Here is an 18,817-nt window from a genome sequence, read left to right on the forward strand (position 1 = left end):
ATTCAGTTGCGCGCGACACCCAGCGCAACCTCCAGAGTTGCGCTGCGGAAGATTCAGAATTATACGAAAAATATAATATTGAATCTTACCATAAAGCCGCTCGCAAGACAATTAGTTGCGCTGCCCGTAGCAGCACAACCTGATCAATTACGCTGGGGTGCCGCGCGCAACTCATCTTGTTGCGCGCGACACCTGCTGCGACAGAATGCTCATAACCCTAAACCTAATCATTCCCTATAAATAAGAGCTTAAATCGAGGCTTAAACACATAGAAAATAACCAAAAAACTCTGGCAGAATACTTGTGAACTTGTGCAACCTAGCCCTTCTTGTCCTAAACACTCACCCCTTTGATATTTTGTTACTACGGTGGAGGTTCCCCAACAAGAAGGAGTTCATAAGTGTTCTAAACGGTAAATTCCCGAGCACTTAGTTAAATCACATTTATTTTCTTGTTTAAAAGAACCCTAATTAATTAATTAGTGTTGTTTGATCACCTTTAAAATTATTAATTAATCAATTCCACATAGTATCTTGCGTTAAATAAAGATTGGAATTGAATTAAATAATTGTTGGTTGATCACTTAAGCCATGGCGAATATTGTTTATTTTCTTTTCCTTTTCACGAAATTGATTAAATAAAGAATAACGACATTACGATGTAATTCCTACGTGAATTGGTATGTGTAAATAAAATCAACTAACATAGTTTTAGGTATCGCGTTGCATATCTTGTTTGGTGATGAAATTGTAAAAAAGGAAGAGCTAGTAGAGGTCGCACTAGGGCTAGGATAACGATTCCTCTCTAAAGGGAATGTTATTTTAGTACCCTCGCTCCTGAACTCATTTCTGGTTTATAGACAAATTTGGGCATGGGTAAACTTATGATTTGTGCTAATTATTCCATGAACTCCACATGGAAGAAAAGCATGAACGAGGTTTATGAGTTTTCCTAAAACTCATTGGCGACTCCCTACTTGTTTCTTACAAAAAGCGTAATGACTCTAATTCAAGGTCCCCCAAACAGTCAGGAATTCAAATCTTACTACACCCTAACAAGTGTAAAGTCCTAAGCTTTTAAAGGGCCATAGGCATTTAAGGAGAGGACCCCTTACGATGGGAACACCCAACTTATAGTGGCGACTCCGCTAGGGACTTAGATGTTACATGATTAGTTCATAGTTATGATCCAAGGTTTCCAACACTAGGTTGCCTATGGGTTGTAACGGGAATTAACTTGGATAATCTCTAGTTAGAGAGCGAGATTTGAACGCATAATATCTTCCATTTGCACAAAAGTAAAAACCAAACAAGCAACATTGCATCATGCATAAGCATAGCACACTTAAACCATTGGGGATTGGCTCATTGACTAGGGGTTTCCAACACTAGGCTTCTATCCCGAAATCAATAACAATCATCCCACCCATATCGCCAACAAAATGTTGGGAGGGCAATGCCATAAGTCAACACGTTGAGTGATTGATTTGTGCGTTGTTTCTTAAGATATGGTACCTTTGGACACCTAAGCCTTTTTTGAGCTTAGAATGGCATTGCGTGAATCTTGGCTTATGGCATGCTTATGTGAGTATGTAACTATATGCAACGTGTTAGGATAGTCTTCTTTTTTCTTTTTAGTTTGGTCTAGGTTCCCAATTGTGAAGTTGTCTCTTCGTGATTTAGAGCCATATTTAAAGGATAGCATAAAAAAAATCAAATAAAAATAAACGATGACAAAAGAAAACGCTCGAATTAAAAAAAATCCTACGAGTAGGTGGCGCGCGCAACTCAGTGAGTTGCGCGACCCCTCCCAGCGTAAGAGATTCCTTTGCGCGCGACAACCGCGCGCAACTGAATCACTTGCGCGCGCCCACTGAACGAGTCAACTTTGATTTCTCAAAAAACAAATTGACTCGTCCGAACGATATCATCATCGAAGAATTGTTAAGGGTGATGTTATCCGTTTGAATATATTTTGCGTCTTTTATTTTTTTTTCTCCCTTTTTAAACAAGTGTATCGATTTACTTATCCTTTTGTACTCCTTTTTTGGGTTGTTTTCCAAGATTGGAAAAGAAGACTCCCGGGCACTCACATTCTACGTTTACCACCCAAAGATCAACCCCTTTAAAACCACTTTTCTTCGACAACTAATCCTAGTCCAACAACAATGTCATTCATCGAAGAACTTCAACAAGAGATTCTTCTTTGAGAGAGGAAAAGGCTCAAGAGGCTTAGGAGAGAAGAATTAAGAAAATGGAAAAGACTGAAAAGAAAAATGCTGAAACCTTAGCCTTGCAAGAAAAGATGGAACAATTATCCATCAAAGAAAAGTCGTTGGAGAAGCTAGTTCTTCGTTCTACAATGGGGAACAAGTACTTCGACGCCGAAAGTTTGCTCCTCCCGCATGACTTGCTTTACTGGAAAAGTTTGTAGCTATGGACTTGCCAATATTTAAGGTGACCAATAATCCACAAAACCATTTAATGTGTTTTACAGGCACCATAGCATTAAAGGGAGTTGATCTTAAGCTTTATGCTTTGAATTTCCCTTTATCTCTAGACCCAACCGCAAGAGAGTGGTACTATGGGCTAGATCCAAAATTCAAGGCAACGTGGGAAGATGTAGTTTCGGCTTTCATTACTCAATATGAGAGTAACGTAGAGTTTAAGTCAACTTTACGTGAACTAGAGATGCTTAAGTAAGGCGACGATGAAGGTTTCCTTGCCTTCTATGGTAGATGGCGAGAAAAGGTGGCCCACCTCGCCCAAAGGCCGCCTGAACTCGAGTTAGTACAAAAGTTCATTGATAGTTGTCATGAAAAGTACAACAAACATCTACGTTACCTTGGTTTAGACACTTTTCAAAAGGTCTATTCTGTGGCTACTAGGATTGAAGATGATCTTGCTAAAGAAAAAGCAAACAAACCTCATCATCATCATCAACCTAAGAATAACTACAAGAAGGGGAATGATAATGCATCATCCTTTATTGACGTATTTGCGACTACCACGCAATACAATAACACAAGTCGATATGATGATCCTAAAAGATGGATAAAAGAAAGAAAATTTACTCCATTTCCTGTAAGCTATAAAGAATTGTTAGAAAAATTAAATGAAAAAGGCTTACTTGTGCCAACAGGGCCGACACCACCCACTCCACCAGAAAGAAGATTTCCTCAATGGGATGGTAATGCTTATTGTGCTTATCATAGAAGCGTTGGACATGATACTGAACGTTGCTATGTCTTAAAGCACAAAATACAAGATTTAGTAGACGATGGGAGAATTCCCACGCCTAAACCTAACAATAATGCATTCCCTTAGGGGTATTTCACATCGATGAGGACCATATGGGAAGTGTTATGTTCAATCCTTTGGACAATATCACACCTATAGGACAACCTCTATCCACAATACTCATAAGGGAAACTAATGAAGTATGTGGACTATGGGACGATGACTTTTAAGACTTATATGTCTCTTAGTATGCCGCCGTCCCACCTCCATATTCTTTACAAAATGAAACAAATGGAGCGCTTGATTGGGATTATTTCTTGGGGAAGTCGCAAGATTTATCGAATCTCTCCTTGGATGAACAATGACATCAAGCACAACTCATGGAACATCTTGAATTGGAGGCACATCCAAAGCCTCTAGAAGAAAGTTGGTTTGTGAGTCCTACAACAAACCCAAACGATATAGATCATTTAACTCGTTCTGGGCGAGTCTACTAAGCACCCACTACTACAAAAAATGGCTAAGAAACCATACTAAATAGGCTTAAGAGACCACAAATAGTATGGTTTGTATCTCAGTGGTCTCTTAGCATAAGAAACAATAATTTTAGTTTGGTTTCTTAGATCAAACATAAGAAACCATAGTTCAAAGATATATGGTTTCTTAGGTCTCAATTATGGTACTTCATATAGAAGGATAAGAAACTTGTTTTGTTTGAAGTATGGTATCTTTGATAAAGAATAGGATACCAAAGTTGTTACAACTATGGTTTCTTAGACTTCCTTTGTATGTACGTAGTTTTACATTTATAATACTGTATATTGTAATATTTTACATTTATAATACCATATACGTTTTTAAGATCAAATCAAACATAATCAATATTAAATGTAATTTTGAGATGTGAAAAAAAAAATTCCATTGAATGAGATTTGATATTCAAGATTCTTTATCGTCGTTAATTTCAATGCTCAAAGCTAGAAGCCTAGAATACAAACTAATTATACAATGTATTGTAACTCCCTCATCAAAAAATATACCAGTAAATAAATTATAAACTAATAACATCAAGCAAAATGATAACAAAACTTAGATTTGTTTTTTATTTTTCTTGAAGATGAACTCAATATGAAAATGGCTGACACAATGACACTGTCTTTAGCTTCCGTCATCATCATACCACAACCCCTCCTTTATATATACTTTGTCATCAAGCTCATCCAAATTTGCCAATTTCTATCATTTAACATCTGAAATAAATAGAAAACTAAATCAGCAATAGATCTACAAAATTAATTCAGATCAATATTAAAAACAACAATGATTCTCCATACCTTCAATTTTGTTTTATTAATATATCATAAAAGCAAATATCAAGTAGCAAGATCTATACTACTATGAAGCAAAGTAATAGAAATTTTTGAAAACCGAGAAATAAAACTCACCGAGTTCATCAAAGAAGCAGATCTGAAAACCGCTAATTCGCTATGAAGAAAATAATTTTTCAAGGTCGTCTCTCGATTAATAATCCTTCATAAGTCTGTATCCTTGAGATTTTAGAAAAACTATAAGAGCAAGGAGTTAGATCTACAAAAATAAAATTATAGAAATGAGACTATAAGGGGAAGCAAATAAACAATTTAAACATTAGGCGTTGATAACGAGGGTTTTAGTGAAGGAGAAGAAGGAACCCCTTAAAACAATAAAGAAAAATATAATAAAAATTATACTACCCACCCACGTATATATACACCTACCACCATATTAAGACCATATGTCTCTAATGTATGGTGTCTTTGATCTGATTAATTCTTTATTATATCTAAGAAACCATACATCTCTATTGTGTGGTATCTTATAGTTTTTCTAAGAAACCACATTTCTCAAATATATGGTTCTTTAATCTAAGAAACCTAAGAAGTATTTTTAATGGTGAGTTAGATGTGGTTCCTTATCCCATTTTTGTAGTAGTGACCACCACCAAATGGATCTTCGACCACACAAAATCAAACTCAAGGTCAAGTACAAAATCCAATACCACCTCCACTTAAGGTGGAAGATCCATTGGTCAAACAAATTCGCCAATCCAAGGCAAATGTTAGCATTTGGGAACTCCTAAGTACTTCTAAAGAACATAGGAATTCTCTCATGAACGCTCTAACGGCTTTGTCTGTAAGCACAGACACAACCCCTCAGGATCTCGTTAGCTTGCTTACTAGCGAGAAATACGACAAATCAATCATTTTCACTAATTATGATTTACCTTCAAAAGACACTACCCACAACAATGCATTATACTTAACCGTGGAGTGCAAGGGATACAATATCCCTCTAACTTTGGTAGACATTGGGTTAGTTGTAAACGTATGCCCATTGCGAACTGCAAAATACTTAGGCTTTAATCCAGAAAAAGGTTTTCAATCAACAACACAAAGCATTAGGGCCTATGACAATTCGAGAAGATCGGTGTGTGGAACTGTTAAGCTACCAATTACCACAGGCCTAATTCAAAAGATGGTTGAATTCCATGTTATGGACATAAAACCTACATTCAACCTTCTACTTGGACGTCCTTGGATACATGAGCTTGATGCAATACCATCCCCACTTCATCAAATTATTAGGTTGAACTATCAAGGGCTTCCTATGACTATACATGCTTCTCCACTCAAAATAGCAATAAATGATCAATCACTCTTAGAAATAAACCATGATAATGATGAAGAGGACATGTGGGGATTTTTCGCGGAGCCAATCTACACAATTGAAATGGAAGAAGACTTTGAAGAACCATTCAAGCTTGATCCATATTCCACCCGGATAGTAAACAACATCTTACTCAAAAGTAGTTACTTTCCTGGGATGCCTTTGGGAATAGGAATGAAGAAATCTCTCTTACTTCTTATCCCAAAGAAAAGATTCTCCTTTGGATTGGGATATAAACCAACCAAAGAAGAATTGGAGTCTCACGATGTGAAAAAAAAGCATGTATAGACAATAATAAGAAAGGGATAATCACTTTACTCCCATCCTACCAACAAACCCTTAATGGACAATTCATTAGGGAGGGAGAAGATACCCATGCTATGACTTTCCAGAACCCTTAGTTTTGGAAGGAATCAAGAAGCCTGGATTTGAAATATTTCATGATTGCTACTTCTTGGATGACGACCTTAGTATTGTTAAATCAAAACACCCAAATCCAGGGTGATATGATGGGATGTCACTACAATGACCAATCAAAACGCCACTCAAGATGAAGCTTTTGACCCAACCTTGTTGATCACCCCTTCAAATGAAACTTTTGAGCATGGATGGAGGAAATCTTTCAAATGGACCAATCACAAAGGCGATAAGCAGAAAATCGTCACAGGCGAAGGGAAGATATTTGAAGAATCGGACGATGAATCTATTATAGACTCTAGGGAAGCTGAAAATCTAGACCTTGTGGCCATTACTGAGTCTTTATTTTCTAGTTCTAAGGACGAAGATCCCAAAAAGGATTCTTCTCTTGATGTATTCTCTTTTGATTTTAATAATATGAGCTCTATTTCCGAGTATATGCCTTTTCTTGAATCTTTCAAATGCTATAACAATTAATCTAATGAAGATGATAACATTAATAAATTGGTTGAATTAATGAATAAACGAGAACAAAAGAACCCTATCGTTTAAGAAACTGAAATAGTTAATATAGGAACTAACAAAAATTAAAGAGAAGTCAAAATTGGCTTAACTCTAAATCCGGAAGAGCGATCGACCCTCATATCGACGCTCAAAGAATTCGAAGACTTGTTTGCTTGGTCATACAAGGACATGCCTGGAATAGATAGGGAAATTGCAGAACATACCATTCCCCTGAACCCTACCTCTAAACTAGTAAAACAGAAACTTCGACGAATGAAACTTCGATTGAATCCACAAAAATGCGCCTTCGGGGTAACTTCTGGCAAGTTACTCGGATACGTAGTAAGCACACGTGGCATCGAGATCGATCCCTCTAAAATAAAGGCAATTGTTGACATGCCTCCCCCTCAAACAGAAAAAGAAATAAGGGGATTCCTTAGCAAACTACAATACAATAGTCGATTTATTAACAAATTGACTATGACTTGTGAGCCAATATTTAAAAAATTGAAAAAAGAGGAGAAACATGAATGGGACTATCAATGCCAAAAGGCTTTTGAGAAAATCAAAGATTATCTCAAAATACTATCAACCACCAGTACCCAAACTACCTCTTAGGCTATAAATTACAGTTACAAACACGGCCACAGGCGCCATGTTAGCACAAGAGGTAGAAAAAGTCGAGCGTGCAATGTATTACATAAGTAAAAAATTCATTAAATATGAAACAAAATATAGCACCTTGGAAAAGACAATCCTAGCATTAGTGTGGGCAACTAAAAAATTACGACATTATATGCTACCACACACTACTCATGTGATTTCTCAACAAAACCGATAAATTAGTTGTTTGAACAACCACCTATACAAGGAAGAATATCTAAGTGGTTGGTGATGTTGGCCGAATTTGAGTTAAAATATATACCTAAAAAATCAATGAAAAGAAAAGTAATTTCCGACTTTCTGGCCCAACATCCAATTCAAACAAGTCGTGCAAAAACTACTCATCTTCCGGATGAAGAGATTCTCATGACACAAGATGACAAATGGGTAATGTACTTCGACGGTGGGTCCAATAAAAAAGGATGTGGCGTAGGAGTGTTACTCATAAGTCTAGAGGGAGCACATACTCCAATCTTTGTTAAACTAGACTTTGAGGTTACCAATAATGCCTGCAGAATGTGAAGCGTGCATTATTGGATTAGAAGCAGAAACTAGCATAGGTGTGCAAAAATTAGAGGTATATGGAGATTCCAGTTTGATTATAAATCATATACTTAAAAAAAATGGAAAATAAAGAACTCCACAATGATATTATACCAAGCACACCTAGAGCAACTCATCGAGCATTTTGAACATATTGATTTTAAATATCTCCCAAGGGATGACAATCAATTTGCCAATGCGCTAGCAAAATTAGCTTCAATGATCAACATTCCAGATCACTTAAATATGATGCCATTATGCATTGATAGAAGAGAAGAACCAACATATTGCAACGCAATAGAGGAAATAAATGGCATTGAAGGAGACAGTCCTTGGTATGATCATATCCTCCAATATATTACCCATGGCACATACCCCGAAAATACTTCATCGAAAGACCAACGAGCCTTACGAACACTTGCGGCCCAATATGGTCTATTAAATGGTCAATTATGAAAAAAGGACCTAATGGTCAAAGTTTATTGTGTATAGACCAACCTGAAGCCATACTCCTTATGGAAAATACTCACAAAGGTGTTTGTGGACCTGTAGACACCTAAAAATGTCTCCCCAAAACCAAACCCGTTGATGAACACCTTTCATTGCTATTATTGGTCGATTTGAGTATTTAATCTTTGGAGTGCTTAAATCCATGTTCTATCCAATATATTACATGAACCAATCCAATTTCTAGCTCATTTCCCTAAACCATAACCTATTTTCCACCTTTCGTGTCCACTGAGAGAAACTGATTTTATGGCAATACAATTTTGATCCAATTATATTTTTTTAGATAGGCATTTAAATAAGTTTTCCAACCATATATCATAAGCCCAATTCCGAGCTATAACAAAAAAGATATGAGCAAAACACCAAACTCGGCCTAAAACCGACACCCTTCCACTAAAACGGCCATATCATAAAATATACATATTATTTTGACTTGATTAAAATTGTATTGGAAAGTAGACTTAATAAACTTTCCAATTATATATTATATGCCTCATTCCAAGTTACGGATCAAAAGTTATGATGGTTTTAAAAACGGGTAATAACCTGGAATCACCGCGCACAGTGCAATTCCACCGTGTCACGGGAAATTGTACCGTCTGACGGTGGGAATCCCCGTGACACGGTGCCCTTGCTGTGACGCGGGGCTATTCCATGTCCTATTCGCATTCTTCGTACCTAAACAACTCCCGCGTCACGGCATTTTCCACCGTGTCACGGGAATTTACACCGTCTGACGGTGGGATTCCTAGTGACACGGAGCTGTTTCCGTGTAATTTCCGCGTCTCCCATACCGTGACACGGTGAACTGTACCGTGTCACGGTTGATACTTCCGTGTCACGGTACCTGTGCCGTGTAACAGGACATTCTGTGTCTTTTCCGCGTAAACCCTTAATGCGTTTTCTTTCCCGTTTTCTGAAAATTTCCCGCGTCACACTAAAAATGTATCGTGTCGCGGGAAAGTTTGTCGTCTGACGGTGGGACTTCCTGTGTCACAGTACAGTTTTCCGTGTCACGGGATACTTTTTTAGGGTTTTTATCATTTTAGGGTTCCGTGTGCTCCCTCAACACATTTTCTCTATAAATACCCCCTCATTTCTGATGTACGGGGCACCAATAATCATTCTCTCTCACCTTATACCAAAAATCATTCTCTTCTCCCTCTTTAACCTAATTTCTAGCCTCCTTATTCTTCCATAATAATTCCCTTAAGCACTCCAAGGAGTCTATACTTAACCCGAGGTTCCGTCCTTAAACCAAGGCGTGAAAGGTACAAATAACTGAGGGTTTGGACCAAATCAACTCTACTTTTAATTTAATTTAATTTCCATTTACTTATAATTTTTATTGAAGTTACTAACAGTTTATTCATGATGTAGAAATTTAAAGGAACGCGCGGAATGTGAGTAATTAATTAATTTAATTACTCTTATTTTATTTTCTTATTGCTAGTATCATGATTAGGTTATTTTTTATTTAATTTGACTAACGCTATTATTGTTGAATTTCTTCCAATATTAATGTTTATTCTATTATTATTTTTATGATCACCATATTGCATGTTTAAAGGGAATATGTAATTGAAAATCACGCCTAATAAGATAATTTGGTCAACCGGTTTAGGTTCCTTTTTAATCTTGTTGTTTAATTCAAGTGATCACAAAAATTTTAGAATTATGTGTTGCATTAATATACAACCAATTTAGTTTAATAATAGTTTGGAGCAAATTGAATCTTTGTTTGTATGCCTTTGAGATCACAGGAATCACTTTTCACTATAAGAATCGAGTAGAGGCCAATACGGGCGAATGTGACTCCATGACTCACATCGTACCATCATCCCTGATCCTCCTTTCGTGGTTCCGAACCATATGGAGTTAGTAATATCATGGATTATGAATGGGGTGTAACCTTCACGGGTCAATTGTTGTTGCCTATCGTTGTCCCTTATTCGTGGTTTCCTTTTATGATCCGTGAACGGTTTACAAGTTCCTTACAAACTTGTTGGCGGCTCCCTACTTTATTTGTCCCTAATCGTATTATGTCAATTCCCACTTCCTATGAGTGCCAAGCATATTCACAACATGCTTTTAACGTAGGCGCACTTCGAGCGACGCCTACAATTTGGCGACTCCACTGGGGAGGATTCTTGGTTATTTATCAGTTTGAGTGATCGATATTTAATTAAGATGAGTGGATGAGACTTGAATGATTCTTGAAAAAATATTCCTGTGATTAATTTGGCATTTTTTGCATATGCATAGACATTTTAACGTCGCATTCAGGTCTGTCCCGTAGGAAAAATTGGATAACTTGGTTGCGCACGAAGAAAAACAGGGCACCAGTCAGATCTTCTGACTGCCGTGCCACGGCAAACTCTGCCGTGTCACGATACAGTGCACCGTCAGACGGTGCACTGTACCGTGACACGGGAATTTTTTCCGTGTCACGGCAGTCCTAAAATCAGTCCGGTGGCTTATTTTCTCTTCGCACAGTCAACTTCCTTCAATTTTTCTGAAAAAAACGTATGTGTTCTACATGCGTCTTAGCCCCGGGGGATTTAAGCTTTATCGACCCAAAAACGCTCATGGCAATAAGGGTTCATCCGAGTTATTAAATCCACCCAAACCATGGAGTCGAGTTCGATTTCATCATGAACTCGCGGAGCCGCCCGTTGGCATACACCCTCAAGGGAGGCTGCCTTGCTAACGCGTCCAAACTCTTAACCATGGTACCCTTTTGACACCCAAAGCTTGACCAATAGTTGAACATAGATCTTGACTCTAGGTTGCGAACTTTTTTACATCATCGTACCTAAATGCTATGTGGTTATTTGGTAATTAGTACCCATGTGTTTACTCTTTTGTTTAACCCATGACCGAGTGTTTTTATTCTCACATAGTAATTAGTACGGACATAAAATCATTTAAAATTTGGAAAAATTACAAAAATGACTTGGAACTTTGCACCGTGTCACGGCATGTTCTGCCGCGCCACGGTGAACAGTGCCGTGACACGGGGCTTTCTACCGTCTGACGGTAGACTGCACCGTGTTACGACAGTCTGCACCGTGACACGGTTCCCAAGTAAAATGTCCTGTTAGTCTTTTTTTGATTCTTGTGCGTACGTATGTGGATGCGGTGTCCGGTTTGGTGTCATGTCTAGCTGTACGGTCAAAACACGCGTCCATAACCTCACCTAATCACTCACATATCGTGTTCACACACTTTTTTCCTTAATCGTGCACTACTTTTTGACCGTATTTTAGGATAGTCTTGTTTTTTGTGTCTTTTTTTTCGGAGTTAGTCGGATGGTATCCTCCCTTTAAAAATAAACAAGTTGAATTTCAAAATTATATTTTTTTTTTTATAAAAAAAAAAAATATCCCGTGCCAGGTCAGCATCCACCGTGGCACGGTGGAGTTTCCTGTGGTGCGGTAAATAGTATCGTGCCACGGCACAGTCCACCGTGGCGCGGTGGACCTACAGCAAAAAAAAAATCCATGCCACTGACAGGGGTTAAATCCTAAATGAAGCGCAAGAATCACAATTCTCAAAAACAATAGTTCAAAAGATGCAATTCACATTCCACAATAAACATTGATCACACTTTTACACATCCCAAACTCTCTATGTTATACACACTCAAATCACCTTTTTCAAACTTCAAAGCTTTTATTCATATGTCCTCGCCTTTTTCACAATTCGGACGGCTTTTCTCCGTTTTTTTTTTTGATTTTCTTTTCTTTTTTTTTCTGTTTTTTTTTTCAAAAACAAATTTTCATATTACATCTTTACAATTAAGCTCACTTTCAAACTTGCTCAAACCAACTATCGATCATTATTCTTGATTTATACACAATAAGCTCAAACAAACCTTGCGAGGTAAACGCTTCACAACTAAGGGTTGGTAAAACATCGGCCATCGGGTTTGTAACATGGGTAACCAAGAATGGAATTAAAGGCTCAACATGGTTAGCAAGTAAGATGATGTAAAAAGAAAATTAATTTGTAACAAAACAAAAGGAACAAGAATAAGAAAAATGAAAAAGGTGCCCTCTTCCTCCCTTAAAAGTGTCAAGTCGGTCTTGGGAGCTACAAGTCAACACAAAGATCGAAACATGCGTAATCAAGGATCCAAATATGCCACTCAAGAAGAATGATGAAGGCTAGAACAATAAAACCTCACGGGATTCAAAAACAAAGCAACTACCAATTAAGGGGATCAAATCCACAAATGGGAAGCGACTCCATCTTACCACAGCCCAAAGGCATAGAGTTTCACATGACAAAAGTGTTCTAACCAACTACCTTCGCCTAGACTCGTCTACATTGATCAACAATAGACTCAAACTGTGTATTCATCACTGGCTTAAGTAGAAATAGATATTCCACACACATTCATTCACGTTTCGAATCCAAATATGAGCATTATTCCAAAAGTTTATGCAATTAGACAAGTTTATCACGATCCAAAAATATAGGAAAAGACTATGAGGCAAATCATATAAACTAGACTACACATTCTCATAACAGAAGCTTTTTCTATATTGCACACAAAAACAAAAAAAAACTAAAGGAAAAAGGGAAAGATTTCACCAAATGCTTCTTGAAAACACACTAAGACAACATGAGATGCGGCGAAGCTCCTAATGCTACCTCCATGAGTCTTCATATCTGCACAGGTTAGATAGAAACAAACCAAAAAGAAACCAAAAGAAACTCGTTTTTTTGTTTATTTTTTTATAGGAATATGAAGAAAAACAAGGGAAAATCAACAAGGAAACCATTCACCCCCCCAAGCTAGTATAGACATTGTCCTCAATGTCAGGCATCGAGAGACTACCTAGAAGGCAAAAAGGGAAAGAGAAAAGTACCTCATTGACTGGGTCTCGGGTTGCCTCCCGGAAGCGCTTCTTTAACGTCATTAGCTTGACGCAACACATGGATTACAGGTTACCCATAATCAATACTTACCATTGCAGTGGAGATAAGCTCACCATTCTTATTCTTGACAATAGTCACCGCCCCTTTCTTAGGTACTACAAACACAGGGGAAACCCTTCCTTGATGTGTTGGAAGGGGTTTAAGCTTTACCTTTGGTGCTTCATTAGCCTCCTTTGCAGTGGCCACATCTAATGCATCTAGAAATTGCTTCTCCATGTCCCTGTTTTCCTTGTTCTCATTCAACTCAAAATCATGATTAGTATAGAATAATTCGTTACGCATATCAGAGACAATGGAATCAACAGTGTCAACCATCATGCAATTATCAGAATTAGAACAAGGATATTTCATAGTTTTATTTAAATCAAAATCTAAAACCTCCTTTCCTACTTTCAATGAAATCTTGGCACCCTTTACATCAATAAGGGCCCCCGAAGTAGCTAGGAAAGGACGTCCTAGAATTATAGGTATATGAACATCCTCATCCATATCTAGGACCACAAAGTCAACAGGTATGACAAACTTCCCCACCCTTAGGGGAACATCTTCCACTTTACCCTTTGGAAATTTGATCGATCGATCGGCTAATTGAAGGGATATGTTAGTGGGAAGAAGTTCTCCTATATTTAATCGTTGATAAACAAAATATGGCATGAGACTAACACTAGCTCCAAGATCACACAAAGCATTATCAATATTCATTTTGTTTATAGCACAAGGGATTGAAAAGCTACCCGGATCTCCTAACTTAGGAGGCATTTTGTTCATTATTATAGCACTACAGTGTTCAGTGAGGTTAACAGTTTCTACCCCTTCACAGTTTCTTCTACCACTCAATATATCTTTTAAAAACCTAGCATAGTTAGGCATTTGCTTGATAGCATCAGTGAATGGTATAGAAAGGTGGACTTCTCTCAAGGTCTCTAAAAACTTCCCGAATTGGGCATCTAGCTTATGTCTCACATATTTTTGGGGGTAGGGGAGTCTATGTAATAGGTCGGGTTCATTGGTTTGTGCTCCCACCTGTTCCTTTGGGACCTCATTAATTTTATCTTTTTCTCTGGTCCTCTCATCCTCACTTCCTACAACATTATCAGTGATAGGTGGAGTCACAGGTTGACTCCTAGGGGGTACTACTTCATCGCTCCCCCTCAATGTCTTTCCACTCCTAGTGGTGATAGCATTTACAGAGTTTTTAGGGTCAATACCTTGAGGCGGTAGTTTTAAAACTCCAACCCCATCTTTTATAGCACTAGCCAACTGAGAAATCTGGGTTTCAAGCATCTTATTATGTGTCATCACTTCACTAAACTTTTTATCAGTGGTGGACATAAAAGTGTTGAACATTTTGGCCTGGGACTCCATCATTTCCTCCAAGCTAGATCTCTGTGGTGGTCCATGAGCATAATAATTATCATTTGTAGCTCGGGAACCATGCACATTAGATTGTTGGGGATTTTGATTAGAGTACCCCTTATTATTATTCCAGTTTCCCCTGTTATTAATGCCGTTTCCCCCTTGATTGAATTGCCCTTGGGAATTATGATTCATTTGATTACCCTGTTGGTATTGGTTTTGATTTCCAAAACCACCATGTTGATTATAGGGTCCTTGGGAATTTTGGTCCCTTTGGCCCCTATTTCCCCACTGGTTTTGATAATCAAAATCATTACCTCCCTGATTATAATTGTTCCCTCTTTGATTAGGTGGCAGATATCTATTATTGTCATTCCTAGGTCCGTTATCATAAGACATAGCATTGACCTATTCATTATTATATCTATTACCATCATTATTATTAGGATCATATGAGGGATCAAAATTACAAGCATTAGTATAATGATCATAAGACCCACAGTTTTCACAGAAAATACATCCTACAGGCATATTAGAAACGGAAGGATTAGGATTCATACCTCTCCCCTTAGATTGGGAGGGAAGATCTTGCAATGGCACGGAATCGAGCTTGGCTTTAATCACTGACATCTCCTTCTCGAGGTTCGTAATTTGTGATGTCAGGTTGCTAATGGCATTGAGGTGGTCCACTGAATAGACCGCTCCTCCACTCTTGTTCACAGCATCTCGCTCGCCGTCTTGCCAATCCATGTGGTGTCGTACCACATCTTTGATAATATCTATGACTTGCTCTTCAGTTTTGTTCATTAGTGGGCCACCTGCTCCCGCATCCAAACTTGTCTTCCCTTGAGGACTCAATCCTCCATAGAAAATATGTAAAACTTGATAAGTTGGGATTCCGTGGTGTGGGCACTCTCTTTGGTACTCCTTGTACCTTTCCCATGCTTCATAGATCGACTCCCCACTCCTTTGCCGAAACCCTTGAATCAAGGCTCTAGCATTGGCCGTCTTCTTTTGAGAATAGAATCTTCCCAAAAATGCTGTCGTGACATCATCCCAAGTGTGTAGAGAGTTCGGCTTCACCTCCTTCTCTAACCATTCGAGAGCTCTCCCAATAAGTGAAAAGGGGAAAAGCTTCAATCTCACGAACTCTTGATTCACCCCATTAACCTTGATGGTATTGCAGTACTTCTCAAATTCGTTCAAATGAGCCAAAGGGCTCTCATGCTTGGCACCACTAAACTGCCTTCTCTCAATGAGGGTGATCATAGCCGGCCGGATCTCGAAATCATTGGCCTCAGTAATGGGTGGAGCAATCCCACTTGAAGCTCTATACGCCCCAGGAGTTCCCAACTCCTTAAGGGGTCGTGGTGCTAGCCGATTAGGTTGGCGCGGTATGTCTGCCATTGGAACCTGTTGTGTGTTGTGTTCCTTTCCTTGAGAGTTTGATGACGTCAATCGAGATTTACGATTGCTCTTCAAAGTTCTTTCGATTTCTGGATCGAAGGGTATTAATTCTCTCTGTTTAGACCTGCGCATACACACTAACCAAACCAATTAAATAGCAGGGCTACAAGTGTAGCCAAAAGGGAAAAATCTTTTTGTGATTTTTACGATGAACTAGACTCAAGAAATCAAAAAGCAATTAACAAACACCGCTCCCCGGCAACGGCGCCATTTTGACAGGGGTTAAATCGGTCGCTACAATCTAATTCTCAATCAAACAATACTTATACGAACACCCTATAACCAAGTACAATGGCAAATAAAGGTTCGGTCCACGAGGAACGAGAGTAATTGCAAATCAATCTTAAACCTAAGCTAGTTCGAAATCAATGGAAAATGGTGTTCTAAAATACTACTAATAAGATGGAATAAATCAATAAACTAAGACACTAGGGAGAACGGGAATCCGCCTAACCATTGGTAACTAAGCAACAAGGAATCACAGAGACAAACGGGATATGCAAAGACTATAAGTCTGATCAATATCATGTGATAGGAAGACAACGGGCAATACTAAGCTTGGATTTCTCATGCACTTAACATTACTCGATACATAATCAAACCACATTCAATAATGAAATACTCAATTCACAATCTCTTGTTCAAATCAAGAATATCATGCAATCAAACTCAAGATTCTAGGTTAGCTACTCCTATTATAATGAATTAACATGCAATCGCATATAATCAATTTAATCACAATCCGTTTATCAAAATCAATCCTCAATTACATAGATTACCTAGGCCGGGTTTCATCCCGAAACCCTAGCTAGGAGACTACTCACACATATTCATAATCAAAGCAATAATGAATTCCAAAAGCATAATAGATATAAACATGAATTCTGATTAAGGAATAATAAAGCTTGATTAATAAACAAGAATGAATAATACCAATTGTATTGATGCGAATCAATGGAAAAGTTCAGAACTTTGATATCCGTCGTCAATGAATAATACAAAGAACCTTCGCAAATCTTGCTTCAAATCAATCCAAGAAAACTAAAATCTCTAGGAAATTCTCTAAGAAAACTAATGAATCTCTAATACTAAGAACGTTCTCCAATAACTCTCTACAAAAGCTCTCAAAACTATCTCTAAAAAGTGTCTCCGGAATCCTCTTAAAGTTGGGCCTTATATACGTCTTCTAATTCGGAGAAGTCAAGCGCGCAGTTAACCCTGGATCAGCACGGCCGTGCTGTATTTAGCACGGCCGTGCTAGCTTGTCAGTAAGTAAACCGGGTTTCTTCTTCAAATTGGCACGGCCGTGCTAATGCCTGGCACGGCCGTGCTGAATCTGGCACGGCCGTGCTGAATCTGGCACTGGCACGGGCATGGAAATTGGCTTGGCACGGCCGTGCTAATGCCTGGCACGGCCGTGCTGAATCTGGCACGGCCGTGCTAATGCCTGGCACGGCCGTGCTGAATCTGGCACGGCCGTGCAGCATAGGCAGGAAGGTTGCAGGCACTTTGGTCTTCTTAAAACAGTCATAACTTCTTATCCAGAGCTCTGTTTAAGGCGTGCAATATATCGTTGGAATGCTCTTCAAGTCTACTTTCCAATGCAATTAGAATCACTCCATTATCATTTGTATACCGAAAGTTGTGAGCAAAATAGTGAACAGGTGTCATATTTGTGAACTGTTCTGCCTTGCCTGCTACTTAACTTGCCTTTCAAGGCCTTGAGAACCGCAGCAAAGCCTTAGCTTGGTGGACTAGGATCGATAATAGCCTGATTACGCACCAATGGTTCGGGACTCGACATAACTTGGTCAACTATACCTGTTATCACACCAAAAACAGACCGAAACCCGTGAAGCACATAATATGAAGGAAACGAGTGTAACAAGGCAATAAACGACCAAAACGGGCCTAAATACATCCAAAATCACCCATTTATATGCCTTAAAGTGCGCCCTAATGTGCGCTTGTCAGCCACGTTAGCATCCACCGTAGCACGGGGGAGTTTCCCGTGGCACGGTGAAGTTTCCCGTGGCGCGGTAAACATTCCCGTGCCACGACACAGTTCTCCGTGGCGCGGTGGACCTGCAGAAAAAAAAAAAACACCGCGTCACGGCCGCTCGTCACGTGACACGGTACAGTCTTCCGTGTCACGGTGCCCTTGAAATAAGTCCAGTCAGCCTTTTTTTAAGTCTTCCGTGTTAATTTGGTCCTCGCGTCAGTCATTTTGGTTATTGTTCACATGTCTAGCCATACTATCATACCACAAGTCTTATAACATCACTTAGTCACTCACGAGTCAAGTATAGTCCACACACTTTCTTTATGTTCCGACTCGAGTCGTGCACCAGGTCGTTTATGATCGTATTAGGTTCATGCACCCTTTTTTTCGTCATAATAAAAAATGAGTGGAGTTTTCTCACCTGTTTTCAAATGTCTATTTTTTTTCCTTCCTTTCCTTTCTT

At 38.6% G+C, this 18,817-nt stretch overlaps 1 long non-coding RNA gene across 1 annotated transcript; it reads right to left on the reverse strand.

Annotated features, from left to right (window-relative positions):
- Nucleotides 1-4,143: 4,143 nt before the first annotated feature.
- Nucleotides 4,144-5,002, reverse strand: LOC110702713. The gene is made up of 2 exons (XR_002507553.1): nt 4,685-5,002; nt 4,144-4,489 (listed from the first exon to the last, which is right to left on the reverse strand). It is a non-coding gene; the product is annotated as an uncharacterized LOC110702713 (long non-coding RNA).
- Between the last annotated feature and the right edge of the window lie 13,815 nt (nt 5,003-18,817).

This window comes from Chenopodium quinoa, unplaced genomic scaffold (assembly GCF_001683475.1).
Source record: "Chenopodium quinoa cultivar QQ74 unplaced genomic scaffold, ASM168347v1, whole genome shotgun sequence".
NCBI lineage: Eukaryota > Viridiplantae > Streptophyta > Magnoliopsida > Caryophyllales > Amaranthaceae > Chenopodium > Chenopodium quinoa.